At 37.3% G+C, this 12,500-nt stretch overlaps 1 protein-coding gene and 1 long non-coding RNA gene across 5 annotated transcripts in view; one reads left to right on the top strand and one right to left on the bottom strand.

Moving 5' to 3' along the window:
* LOC135205077 (uncharacterized) overlaps window positions 1-2,631 on the bottom strand; it is a 52,901-nt gene extending 50,270 nt beyond the window's left edge. The window contains exon 1 of the long non-coding RNA XR_010312405.1: window positions 2,201-2,631. This is a non-coding gene — a long non-coding RNA (uncharacterized LOC135205077). The remainder of the gene's footprint in view (window positions 1-2,200) is intronic.
* Window positions 2,632-8,708: 6,077 nt separating this feature from the next.
* The window catches only part of LOC135205071 (histone deacetylase 6-like), a 167,190-nt gene continuing 163,398 nt past the window's right edge, over window positions 8,709-12,500 (top strand). The window contains exon 1 of one of the 4 annotated variants that reach the window (XM_064235349.1): window positions 8,709-8,862. The gene's annotated coding sequence lies outside the window, so the exon portion shown is untranslated. Of the gene's footprint in view, window positions 8,863-8,905; window positions 8,925-9,961; window positions 10,096-11,761; window positions 11,896-12,500 lie in introns of those variants that run through there. The other 3 variants (XM_064235351.1, XM_064235350.1, XM_064235352.1) reach the window with 3 other exon arrangements.

The raw sequence follows: 12,500 nt of genomic DNA, 5'->3' as shown, positions 1-12,500 counted from the left end.
GGTTCCCGTCCTGAAAGGTAGCGGTCAGTTTCTTCAGTCTGTCTGTTGCATATCAGTTTTTTTTTATTTTTTTTAATTTTTGTTTTAAAGTGTAAATATTTTTTAAATTGTAAATTTCTTAATTCTTAAGTCTTTGTAACATTTTTATATATTATAATTACGTTTTTCAGCTTTGAAAATGAGGCTGTGTCCTCGAAACGTCAGCATGTTTAATAAATGGACAATTACTAGTACATGACGTCTCCTTCAGCTCCTTGTTGTATACATACATACATACATATATATATATATATATATATATATATATATATATATATATATATATATATATATATATATATTAGCATTTCTCTTACATTAAAATCATTATGAATTATTACTTACAGGATTATTTGTGAATTTATGAATTCAAATCAGCAATAACAGATCTTGCATATCAATAAGATTTACGGTGGTCAAGGTGAAGATTAGGTTAGGTCAGGGGAAGGGCAGTCCAGGTTAAGAAGCCTGCACCCAAGGTTAGTTTAGGTTCAGGTTAAGTTAAGTTAGGTAAGGTTCTATCCAGTTTTCTGATGCATACTAATATGTTTGAATTTTACTTGGTGTGTGCAGTGGAAAGACAAGTAGAATTACAATAAAAAATGTAATGGTTTATGATTAAATATAAAAAAAAAACAGGGAAACTACAGGAAAAATATTTTCTGGGAAAAAAATATAAATGTAAACAGAAGATAGAGAGATGTAGATATATCATTAATAACTTATTTCACTTACACCCTGGGGCACACTTGCATGTTTGGGTGTAAATTGTTCATAAGTGTTAGCGAATTCGATATTACCGGTGATATTTGAAGCTTGATATTTGAAAATTGTGGCCAACGCAGAGCACACTACCCCCATGATGCTTTCGAAATTTTTACTTACAATTAAAAATGTTTAGAAGATTGATGCCATCTCGATGTTTGCAGAGTCGCTTGTGTCAACAAACTTCCCATTTCCTGTGGTAAATCCGCACACCACTTGCACCCATAGATGCTGGGGCACTGTCATCACAACAATCATAAACACGACTTCCAACCACTACTTATCCAAGGGAACTACGACATTCTTTGCAGCGTTTTGCGATCTTAAATTGTTTATCAGTGTTGTCAATTGGTATATGTTTACCCTCCAAACTGGGTATAAGACTTACACAAAACCAGAGAAATAAGTGAAATTAGCGTATCTATTTGTAGTATATACAGGCAGTCTCCGGGTTACGACGGGGGTTCCGTTCTTGAGACACGTTGTAACCCGAAAATCGTCGTAAGCCAGAACATCATCAAAAATCCTAAGAAAACCTTACTTTTAATGATTTGGGTGCATTAAAAACTATGTAAACTGCATTCTTATTGCATTTTATACAAAAAAAACTTCAAATATTGATTATTTTGCATTTTTGGTGTCAATTCTTCTGCCAGATGAGCGTTGTAGGTGCTGTAACCCTGGAACATGCGTCGTAACCCTGGAAATAATTTCTAATTATAATTGAAAAGCGCCTTAACCTCGAAACGTCATAAACCGAACCCGTTGTAACCCGGGGACTGCCTACATCAATTTTATCATTACTGCATTACTATGACAACTAGAATTCATGGAAACAGTTTGTAAATGCATCGGCGTATGTGTGGAGCTCCACTAAATTGGCAACAATGAGTCATTTTTCCTCGCGTCGTCTGCTCGTAAGTACATCAGAAATATTTGTAATTTTTCGGGGTTAATTTGGTTGCAAAAAAGGGATAATAAACATGAATTAAATAAACATTTTGAAGTAACAAAATAAAGATAAACTAGTAAATAATGAGTAAAGTAAACAATTAAGGGAATAAAGCTTTGCACCTCATAAACAATGTAGTCGTCTGCTGCTCATAACTGTGTTTGTGGTGTGAGCGCTTAGGAACCAGGAACCACAACATGGTTCAAGTGCAATTTGGAGTGAATTAGTAAGACCAAAATGTGTTTAATCACAATCAAATAAGTACTGTGGAGTTTCAGCTGTGATGGCAGTAAGGATAAAACCCCCGATTACAAGGTAAAAATGAATTCAGTTCAAACCATGACCCCGGGTATATAAAGTTTCATACTTTCACTAATAATTTACCATAAGGAAAATAGTTTACTTCCAATTATCAGAAATCTTAAATGCGAGTCCAGTACTCACCTTATTCCCCCTTTTATCAGCCTCATTTACACAGACGCGATAAAATCACACCCAGACAGAAGTATCACGTCTGTTTCTACAAGACAGAAGTACCACGTCTGCTTCTACAATACACTGCACTATATCGTAAAAAAAAAAAGAAAAAAGTTGCTATTCGACACGTACAATGAAATTAAATAATTACTAGTATCGCACCATGAGGATATACAGCCGTTACATTATGTAAACAAACAGTGACGTCATAGCATGATTTGTCTGTGATCGGTCTTTACGAACATTTTATTAATAAATTTTGACAAAATCTAAAAAATCTTGTTTTAATTCATACTTAAGTCGATCTTGTATTTTTAGATGGATAAGACATGTTTTAATAAACTTGATTTATGTTGTCTATCACGATATATTTACGCAATTGTACTCCCGAGCAGAAATATGGCGCCATGAACGAACAGTAACGTATCGTGCACGAGCAGACCATCAATGAAGACCTTTTTTTTTTTTTTTTTTTTTTACAAATATTTACAACAGTAGAGTGCTGTAAATAGCGATTTTTTTTGTCATAAACTGAGTTGACAGCGTAGCAGATTATTATGATTGTGATTTTCTTGAGTTATTAACGTTATCAACTCAATACTTACCAACGGCACCTCGACACCTGGCTCAGAGATCGAGGATTTGGCCTAATTTAGTATTTCTGTAGGACAAAGTAGAGAATGAGGTAATTCTGACGTTGGATGACTGCCCGGGGAGAGATGTATTATTACTATCATCATTATTATTTTAATAATAATAAGCTCTGGCTGAAAAAATGGTTAATTTATCTCTCTCTCTCTCTCTCTCGCACACACACAAAATCAGCAATATTAAAAGGCTCATTCATTCTCTCTCTCTCTCTCTCTCCAAAACGAGTTCTCCCCAAGGCTACTGCCTGCTGCTATCACCTCGCCTCGTCTGAGACCTTTTAACACTGCTACATACTCCGCTATCATAGAGGGGAAACGTTACACCATGCTATAAAATCGATCTGGGGTCCGTCCTCCGTCGATATTCGACAAAAACTGGATCTCCCGAAGGTTTTAGTCACAGGAGTGACCCTGCGGAGTGGTGGCTCATGATTCTGGCTCTATTTCTGCCCGTCAGTGTGTGGAAAATGTTCGGATTTGGGGTGGGCTAACTTATGGAATTGAATGAGAGTTTGGTTTGAGAGGGAAGCGTGGAATAAAAAGTGCTTATAACTTTATGTTGCGCGATTCATTCACACTTCCTCAACATGGTCTACGGTCTATGCTTCTCTGGAGACAGTAGAGCAGTTACAGCCCTTTGGCCATGTGTGTTCGTGACTGTCACAAGGAAGTGACAACTGCCTTGCCAAAACTGTCGTGCCAGAACTCTCATAGACAAGACGTCTAGTTCTGTATCCCCCCCTACAAAAGTGGGGGCCATTTCCAGCACTTTTCCCGCAAAAGATCTAACCGAACACTTGTGCTTTCCAGACAAACCCCGTTAGACTTATAGTATGTCATGTATACGCTGCCAAAGTGCGTAATTTTTTCCCCCTTTCACTGCTTTTATTCTTCGTTTTTATTCTTCTTTGCAAAGATTATATTTAGCTCCACCTCGTCACGATTCTGATTCGAGTTTTGGGTGCTTCCTGGTGTTCGTATTTCGCGTTTTTTATTTATTTTTATTTTTTTTTTTCTTAAATACTTTTTCTGGGTCGTGAAACTGTATGTGACTCACATGCTCACCTTGTTTATAGAAGAATTCAGACCTTCATATCTCCATCTTTCTATTCAGGAAAGATGAGAGACTTCACCTATGCACGAACTTCATTTTAGACCCAAATAATCATTATTATTTTATCATCCACCTGCATTTTTAGTGGACCTGTTGGTGGCCCAAGTTGGACTATTACGTGGGCAACCAATTAACCCGTAGATACTAAGCCATAGTTTTATATATACACATACACATACACATACACATACACATACACATACACATATATAATCTCCAGTCAGCAATATCACAGTATTTCAGAGGGTTTCGTGATACATCTTAGTAGACATCAAGTTTATTAAAGAAACGTTTCGCACACAAAAAGCACGGTGCATCATCAGTCTGTAGAGATAAAAAACAATTACATTATAAAAGGAACTCCACAATAAATACTAAAATATTACAATCATTAAAATACCGTACAAAGTAAAAGTTTAAGATTTTAAAACTAGGCAAAAGAACCAAGAGAGAGAAGAATAAGAACACCAACCATCCATGGTAAGAGACAGAGAAGGAATGGCAACCTTTGGCGTTCCAAACAAACGACAGCTATGCCAGATACAAAGGTGAAGCCGTAGAGTTACTGTTTAATGAAGGAACCAGCCTTTTAATGAGTAAGGATCTTAAGGTAGTTAAGTGATCTGGGTCCCTCGTATAACCAATAATGGAGAAGTGCTGTTTCAAGACTTCTATTTTACATATTGCTGCATGATTTTTAATATTTGAGAATTCTGGTTGCTTAATTCTCTGACCTGTACGAAACTGTAACCCATGTGACTGCAATATCTCACCTGCAGTAACCTACGTGTTGATCCAAACGTAAGAGCCCGGACATCCAGGGCATGTGAATTTGTAAACAACGTTCGATCTCATGAAGGCCTGCAGGCGATCTTTAAAGTTAAAAAAATGAGCCTATTCTGCATGGATTGTTAGAAATAAGTTTGAGTTGAAGGCATGGAATTTCCTGTTCTATGATTTGCGTGAGTCTGCGTGAAAACTTGGTATCAAAAACATATGGGATGGATGCAAAAACCAGCTTTTTTTGGAACATCGAAATTGGCTATAGGTGGCTGGAGAAATTTGGTTAATACTACGTTAATGATTTTGAGAACTACATCACCGTCTTGATCGTGTCCAGGTGTGGAATTTTTATTTTATTGTTGGGTGTGTCTCTGGTCTTGTCTTGAGGGAGTCGGTAGAAAATTACATTTGCTTTGTGAATTGCTTGCTCAATTATATGGTCAGGATACCTTAAAGGCAAAAGTTGCTTATGAATTAGTTCAAATTCTTTTTCCAGGAAATCTGGAGAACAAATTCGTAAGGCTCTTAAGAATAGGTTGCTGGCTACGTCTATCTTGATAGGAATGTCATGATATCTGAAGTAGTGAATGTAAGAAAGTGAGAACGTTGGTTTTCTGTATATGGTAAATTTGTATTCTTTCGTGTCTCTGATTATTAAAACATCAAGAAAAGGAATTTTGTTGTCTGTTTCCCATTCAACTTTAAATTTAATGCTGGACACTAATGCGTTTAATTTTGAAAAGAATTCATTAAAATTGCCCCATTTATTATCCTAAAATGTTAGAATATCATCTACATATCTTATCCACAGCATGTTTTTGGGTTTTATTGCATGAAACGATGGGTCAGACCCATCGTTTCATGTGCCCGACCTTTCAATTACAAGATTTCTAAATGGTTAGCTGGCCTCCTTTCCCCTGTTTTAGGCACTTTTTCTCCCAGTCACATTAAACATTCAGAAGATTTTTGTCACAAATTCAGAGAAGCACATATACCACTTCACAACATAAAACTTTTAAGCCTTGACCTTAGATTCCCTGTTCACAAAAGTACCAGTACAGGACGTTCTTCAGTTTTTGAGGAAAAAATTATCCCCTCATTCAGATTATTTCCCATTGACGCTAGACAAAATAATAGAGTTTGTTGAATTATGTGTATCTAATAACGTATTTTCATTCGAGGAATCATTTTATAAGCACAAATTCGGGTGTAGTATGGGTAGTCCTTTAAGTCCTATTTTAGCCAATCTGTACATGGAATACTTTGAACTACAGTAATAAATGCAATAAAACCCAAAAACATGCTGTGGATGAGATATGTAGACGATATCCTAACATTTTGGGACAATAAATGAGGCAATTTTAATGAATTCTTTTCAAAATTAAATGCATTAGTGCCCAGCATCAAATTTAAACTTGAATGGGAAACAGACAACAAAATTCCTTTTCTTGATGTTTTAATATAATCAGACACGACAGAATACAAATTTACCATATACAGAAAACCAACGTTCTCACTTTCCTACATTCCTAATTCGTAAGTAACTTTCGTCTTTAAGGTATCCTGACCATATAATTGAGAAAGCAATTCACAAAGCAACGTAATTTTCTACCGACCCCCTCAAGACAAGACCAGAGACACACCCAACAATAAAATAAAAATTCCACACCTGGACACGATTAAGACGGTGACCTAGAACCTCGGAAAATCTAACCCTTTTGCATTTACTTACCCAAATACCTTAGCCAAATCCCTGATTAACGTCCAACAAAATACATCCCCCAAGGACACAGGCGTTTACGAAATCCCATGCCTGGACTGCGACCAATCTTACATCGGATTTACAGGAAAATCTCTTCCCCAGAGATTAATACAGCACAAACAGTCAGTTAGGTATGGACAACAGAAGTCAGCTATTTTCAACCATATAAATGAACATAACCATAGTATAAACTGGAATTTGTCACGTATAATTTATAGCAGCAACTGCTGGTACAAGAGTCAAATGATAGAATCGGCCTTGATAAAAGAGATGCAAGTAATGAATATCTCAAAGGGAGCATCGGACTCAGATGTCATCGACCAGGTTTTCATTCAACCGACACTTAAGAAGCTTAAAGGAATATTATCAGCGGGAGTGACCTAAATTGGCTTACCTGTGGATGGACCTCTTGGTATAAATACCACCTTTTCTGTATCTTTTCTCATTCATCTGCCTGAAGAGGGAGACAGCAGTCTCTGAATAATAGTATTTCTCTCTATATATTTTGGTGTTTTTATGGGTTCCTTTTATTACATGGAATTCTGTTACAACAGAACATTTTTGCTAGTCATATATATATATATATATATATATATATATTATATAATATATATATATATATATATATATATATATATATATGTATATATATATATATATATATATATATATATATATATATATATATATATATAATATATATATATAGGATTCAGGGACCTACTTATGAATAAATAAAAAATCCCACATATAAGTAACAAAGTGTTACAAACTTACTAATCCGCCATCATGGTGGACATAAGTAGCTAGGTTTTGATTCCGAATACAGAATTCAATATTTGACAGGAATAAGTACAGTGAAGGCTAAAAACCTACTAACAAATCCCTTGATAGCTGAGCGGATAAGTCCCCTGTGTCTCCTCTGTACTTGGAAGACGTAGGTTCGAATCCTGATGTGGTAGGTAGATATGAGTCTAGAGGGAGATAGCTTGAGTTGCTCAACATTGACCGTTTAGCTTTCATCAGGTGAGGCAAACGGGTTGGCCTATCCATGGACGGGTGACCTGGCTTGCGTAGAAGCTGTGCCTTGCTTGGTCGTGCCCACCCAGCTGCCAATCGAGGAGGCGGGAAGGGGCACGACTTGGTGCAGCTGAAACCAACAGCTACGCCGGAGTCTTGCCTCTTCCGCACCAACTCTCTCTCTCTCTCTCTCTCTAGTCTCATACTTCTTTTTCTTCTCCTTCTTCTTCTTGAATTCTGGCCTAGTGTTGTTACCCCTCCGTTCTGCAATGAAAACAAAAGCGCTTAGAGGTTACTAATGAATTATTTTCGCTCATTTCAGCATTGATAATTGTCTAGACGTGAAAGAAATGAGATTTTTCTTTGCAAATAGATTTATCGTAACCATACGAACATATTTCTTCCTCGTCCTGCAAAAAATTATAAAGTTCTCAGGTTATTAATGATCTATTTTTGCTTATTATCGCGTTGGTAACTGTATACACACGAGAAAAACGGTTTGTTTTACAGAAAGAGTTATTATAAACATGCAAACATGTAAATAGCAGGAAATAGCAACAAACTTAAGTGGTTTGGTACAGGTGGCAAGGGGTCATAATATAAATACAATTTCAAGGGATTTCGTGTGCTTTCAAAGGCTTCATTGTGCTTTCAAGGTCTTTCCCGTGCTTTCAAAGGTTTTTCTGTGCTTTCAAGGGCTCTCCTGCACTTTCAAGGACTTTCTTGAGCTTCCAAGGGCTTTCCTGTGCTTCCAAATGATTTCTTGTGCTTTCAAAGTAGTTTATGTGCATTCAAAGTCCAGCCTCACTACTGGTATATACCTGCAGGAGACACAGTGGCACTACCAAGCACTATTCTCCCTTAAAAGTATTATATCGCTGACTCTGTACTTCCATCTGACTCGTCATATTCTTCTTAAAAGTTTTATTCTTAAACTGTCAGTCTTTTTATATATATTTTTTGTCATTATCATACGACGAACACCAAGACAGATCATACTAGACTTAAGATGTTTTTAGTGTGCTTTTTCTCTGTATCTTGTCCAGCCTGTCCATTGTTAGATTGCTCGTGTGTGTATGGGTGTGTGTGTGTGTGTGTGTGTGTGTGTGTGTGTGTGTAAAGTCTCCTTCCACCAAAATCTAACAATCAACCAAAACTAGATCTTGTTGACAATCGCTACCTCTGAAGTGAGGAGTAGTACGCCAGCAATCAACTCGCTCAGTGTCATAAAGTTACAGCTTGTAACGGTGACCGCTGCTGGTAACGGCCAGCGTGAACCGCCTGCTTCAGGAAACTGACTGTAAGTTGTAACAGACCATGTATACAGTGAGTTACAAGTAGGTTAAGCGCAGGATACAGTAGGTACGTAGCAGTGTCTGAGGCATGAGTCTATAGTGCAAGCGAAGCCTATACGTAGACTCATGAGTTGCGAACTCCCCCCCCCCCCTCCCCCACTCTTTCTCTCTCTCTCATTCTATAGAGTTTCTGGCCTTACTGTAACACATAGCCACTTAAACCAGACTCCCAAGGTCTGTTGTATTCCATTTCACTCGTTCCAGAGGCTCTTTGGGCCGTATTGTGACTCACTGCCGATCATTCCAGACTCCTGGAATGAGTGAGGTACTTTGCAACTACCGAAGGAAGTCTGTGCTTCTGATGTTTCAAGAGAGAGAGAGAGAGAGAGAGAGAGAGAGAGAGAGAGAGAGAGAAGAGAGAGAGAGAGAGAGAGAGTTTTTTTCTTTTTAATATTTGAATGGTAACTGCAACGTCATTCCTTCATGTTCCAAGACACAGGTCGAAGGCGCATGCGCGGAAGACGTGGGGCGATGTCTTGGAATAAATTAGGCTTGTTTTTCTTAATTGTTTTCGTTATAATAACGTTGTTTAGTGTAATTTTTACTTATTTATATCATTATTTTAAACTTTTATTGGTAACAGTACTCATTGTCATCATATCCATGCCATAACGGCGTATCTGTGTCTAAATATGAAGAGAAAAACATCGAAATATTGACGTCCAATTACTTCTACGACGTTCTGAGCTTGATTGTTTTTGTTATTACAACTTTATTTAGTGTAATTTTTACCTGTTTCTAAAGGCTTGTTAAGTTTTCTAATTAATAACAGTACACATTGTAATCGTTGTCATGCCATAACGGCGTACCTGTGTCCAAATATGAGGGAAAACATCGAAATATTGACATCGAATTCCTTCTACGACTTTTCAAGAAGAAGAAATCAAAACAAGACCCCATGCAAGGAAGAGGTTTTTAAAAGAGGTTAATTTCTCACGTATTTATGTCAGGACACGGTTGAGTTAACAACAACAAAGAACTTAGTTTGTTCAGTATGTCTGTTGGGTAGTATTGGATTCAGCCATGTCTCTTTGCTGATAGAATTCAGTTTGTTAGCAAAGTGTACAGTTCGTGTATTGACTTAATTCAGTTTGATAGAGCTTTGTTTGCTTGCAAGGATGATTCAGTTAGAACTTAGTTTGTTAGTTAGATGTTATCACTTACAATACCGTTTGCTGGTAAGCATATTATTCAGTTTGTTTGTTTGATAGCTGGATTCAGTTAGAATGCAGTATGCTAGTTTGATTCAGTTTGTCTTTGCTAAAAAAAAAAATGGTTTCTTGTGATTTTTTACTCAAATTTGACCAAAAGTTGAATTGTAACTTAAAACAAATAAGCAGATATTTGGTAAGTTCCAGATCCAGGTAGATGACATCCCAGCCTTGCTGGAGGTTTGTGGTCTCCAGTATTCTCGTCGTCATATACACACATACGCATGTGCATACGTACAAAGTAACACATACGCGTAATAATCTACAAGACCACATCATATGTGTCCATTGACAAACATCACTACAAAAATGAAATAAGAATTAATAGATATTATAACCTGACCACAGCAAGTGCCCAATATCGTTCTCTGGTTTTTCGTTCAGTGGGTCTGCCCCTTCATTCAACTTCCCAAAGTAATTAACGTTAGAATACTTTATCAAAACCCTTTCACAATTCATACAGTTACAACCCCCCCCCCCCAACCCCCAACCCGTGATTTACGGTTCTGTATACGTAAGAAACACCAATTTCGTGTATTTTTGTTAAGTATACACACACCCCCGTACCACCTGTTTTTTTCTAATGAATACATAAATACCGTTTTCAGATCCTCGAATACACTTCATGAACGCGCACCTGTTTGTTTACATTTTCATAATAATTCACTATTTTCTTTCCTTAATCTCTTCTTCGGTATAGTAATTAGGAAAGCAGGTCCTCTGAACCCTCCTTGAGGAACCTCAGACGTTCACTGAGGAGGCCTTTGGAGGAACGACATTTGAGAGAGAATGGGGGTGAAAAAGAGTGAGAGAGAGAGAGAGAGAGAGAGAGAGAGAGAGAGAGAGAGAGAGAGTGAAGGTGGAATAATGTTAATATTTGTACTCCACTGAGTCAACGTCTCGTCAGGAGACGATCATTTTCCCAGCTCGTTCCGTAAGCGTCCTGTTAAAGTTCGTCCGCTGAGGAACCTCGTGTCCCCAGACTAACCCTTCTACGGGAGCCGGTCCGCGGGACCTGTGCCCCTGTAGGTTAACATCCTACGACGCACAGCACCATAGTGCCCCTCCTTAACGCCCTACGGCATATGTAGAGACTTAAATAACTTAAATATTCGAGCAAGCCTTCTTTCGAAGGCGTGTATGAGGTAGACCAGTACAGTCATTCTCAATTGTTTGCCGATCGGCCCCACGGTGCAGGTGCCAAGTCATTTAGGCAAACTCTTGTGCCGCTTCAACCGCTTGGCGTCTTGAGTTGCAACGTCTCTCTTGCTCCGTGCAACTTCCTGTAGGTTGAATATAACTCTGAGTTATTGTCGAGGTTAATAAGTATATGCTTTAGCTGTTAATGAACAGTTAAATTCTCCAGAACCATTTATACATCTTAGACGTATATTGTACGTTTAACCAGGCAATCAAATCTTTGATATAGTCTTAGACCTGTCTTTGTGTCTGCCTTCTTAAGTACAATTTTTTTTACTTAATTATTTAACTGCTAAGAAACAGATTATTTAACAGTTAATAACCAGATAAATACCTCGGAACCTGTCACATTAACTTAGACGTACATTTAACCAGGTCATCAGATCTTTAACTTGGAAATATTTAGCTTGGTCTTGTACCTGCATGTCTTTGTCTAGGTTTGTTAAATACAGTTTTATTTGTGCTTAATTCAATTATTTAGCTGTTTAGAAACGGGCAATTTACCTGCCGACTCTATCATCTACCTGCTGAGTCTGTACTCTACCTGCTGGATCTACAATCTACCTGGTGAGTCTACATCATCCATTGCTTGGTTTCCCCTAGTCATGTCTGGGGAGGAACTAGGCCTAGCTGCTAATCATATGCTCATAGAACTTTTAATATAAAAGCTTATGGGAAAGTAGGAATACCTCTTAAAAGATATAATTAATATGAAAATAATAAATATAAAGGTTTAGGATAAAAGGTGACGATTTGTTGCATATTTAATCGCAAACGGAACTTGGGACGCCATTTTCAAAAGTTTTTTTGTGTATTAATTGTTTATATGGGCTCTAAGCCACGTGTTCTATGTTCAGTTGTTTACAGTTATTTGTTATTGTTGTTATTGTTTTCTTCTTCTTCTTCTTCTTCTTCTTGGTTCCTTGATGCTGGAGTTGCGAGCACAAGACATAAAATGAATAAAGATGGCTGCTCCGTGTCAGCAGTAATATTTCTGCTTTTTTTTTTTTTTTGCTTTAAATTTATTATTTCTAGTTTTTTTTCTGACGCACATCTAACTCTATTCGATTTTTTATTCCCTTTTAGGATTTTAAGTGTCATATCACCTACTTCCTTGATTTTAAGTGTTAGCGATAATTCCCAGGAATAGGCCTATTAATGGAAACGAACCC

Source organism: Macrobrachium nipponense, chromosome 48, assembly GCF_015104395.2.
Source record: "Macrobrachium nipponense isolate FS-2020 chromosome 48, ASM1510439v2, whole genome shotgun sequence".
NCBI classification, from domain to species: Eukaryota; Metazoa; Arthropoda; class Malacostraca; order Decapoda; family Palaemonidae; genus Macrobrachium; species Macrobrachium nipponense.
Note: the sequence above shows the minus strand (reverse complement) of the source record. Positions and strands in the feature narration are given on the sequence as shown.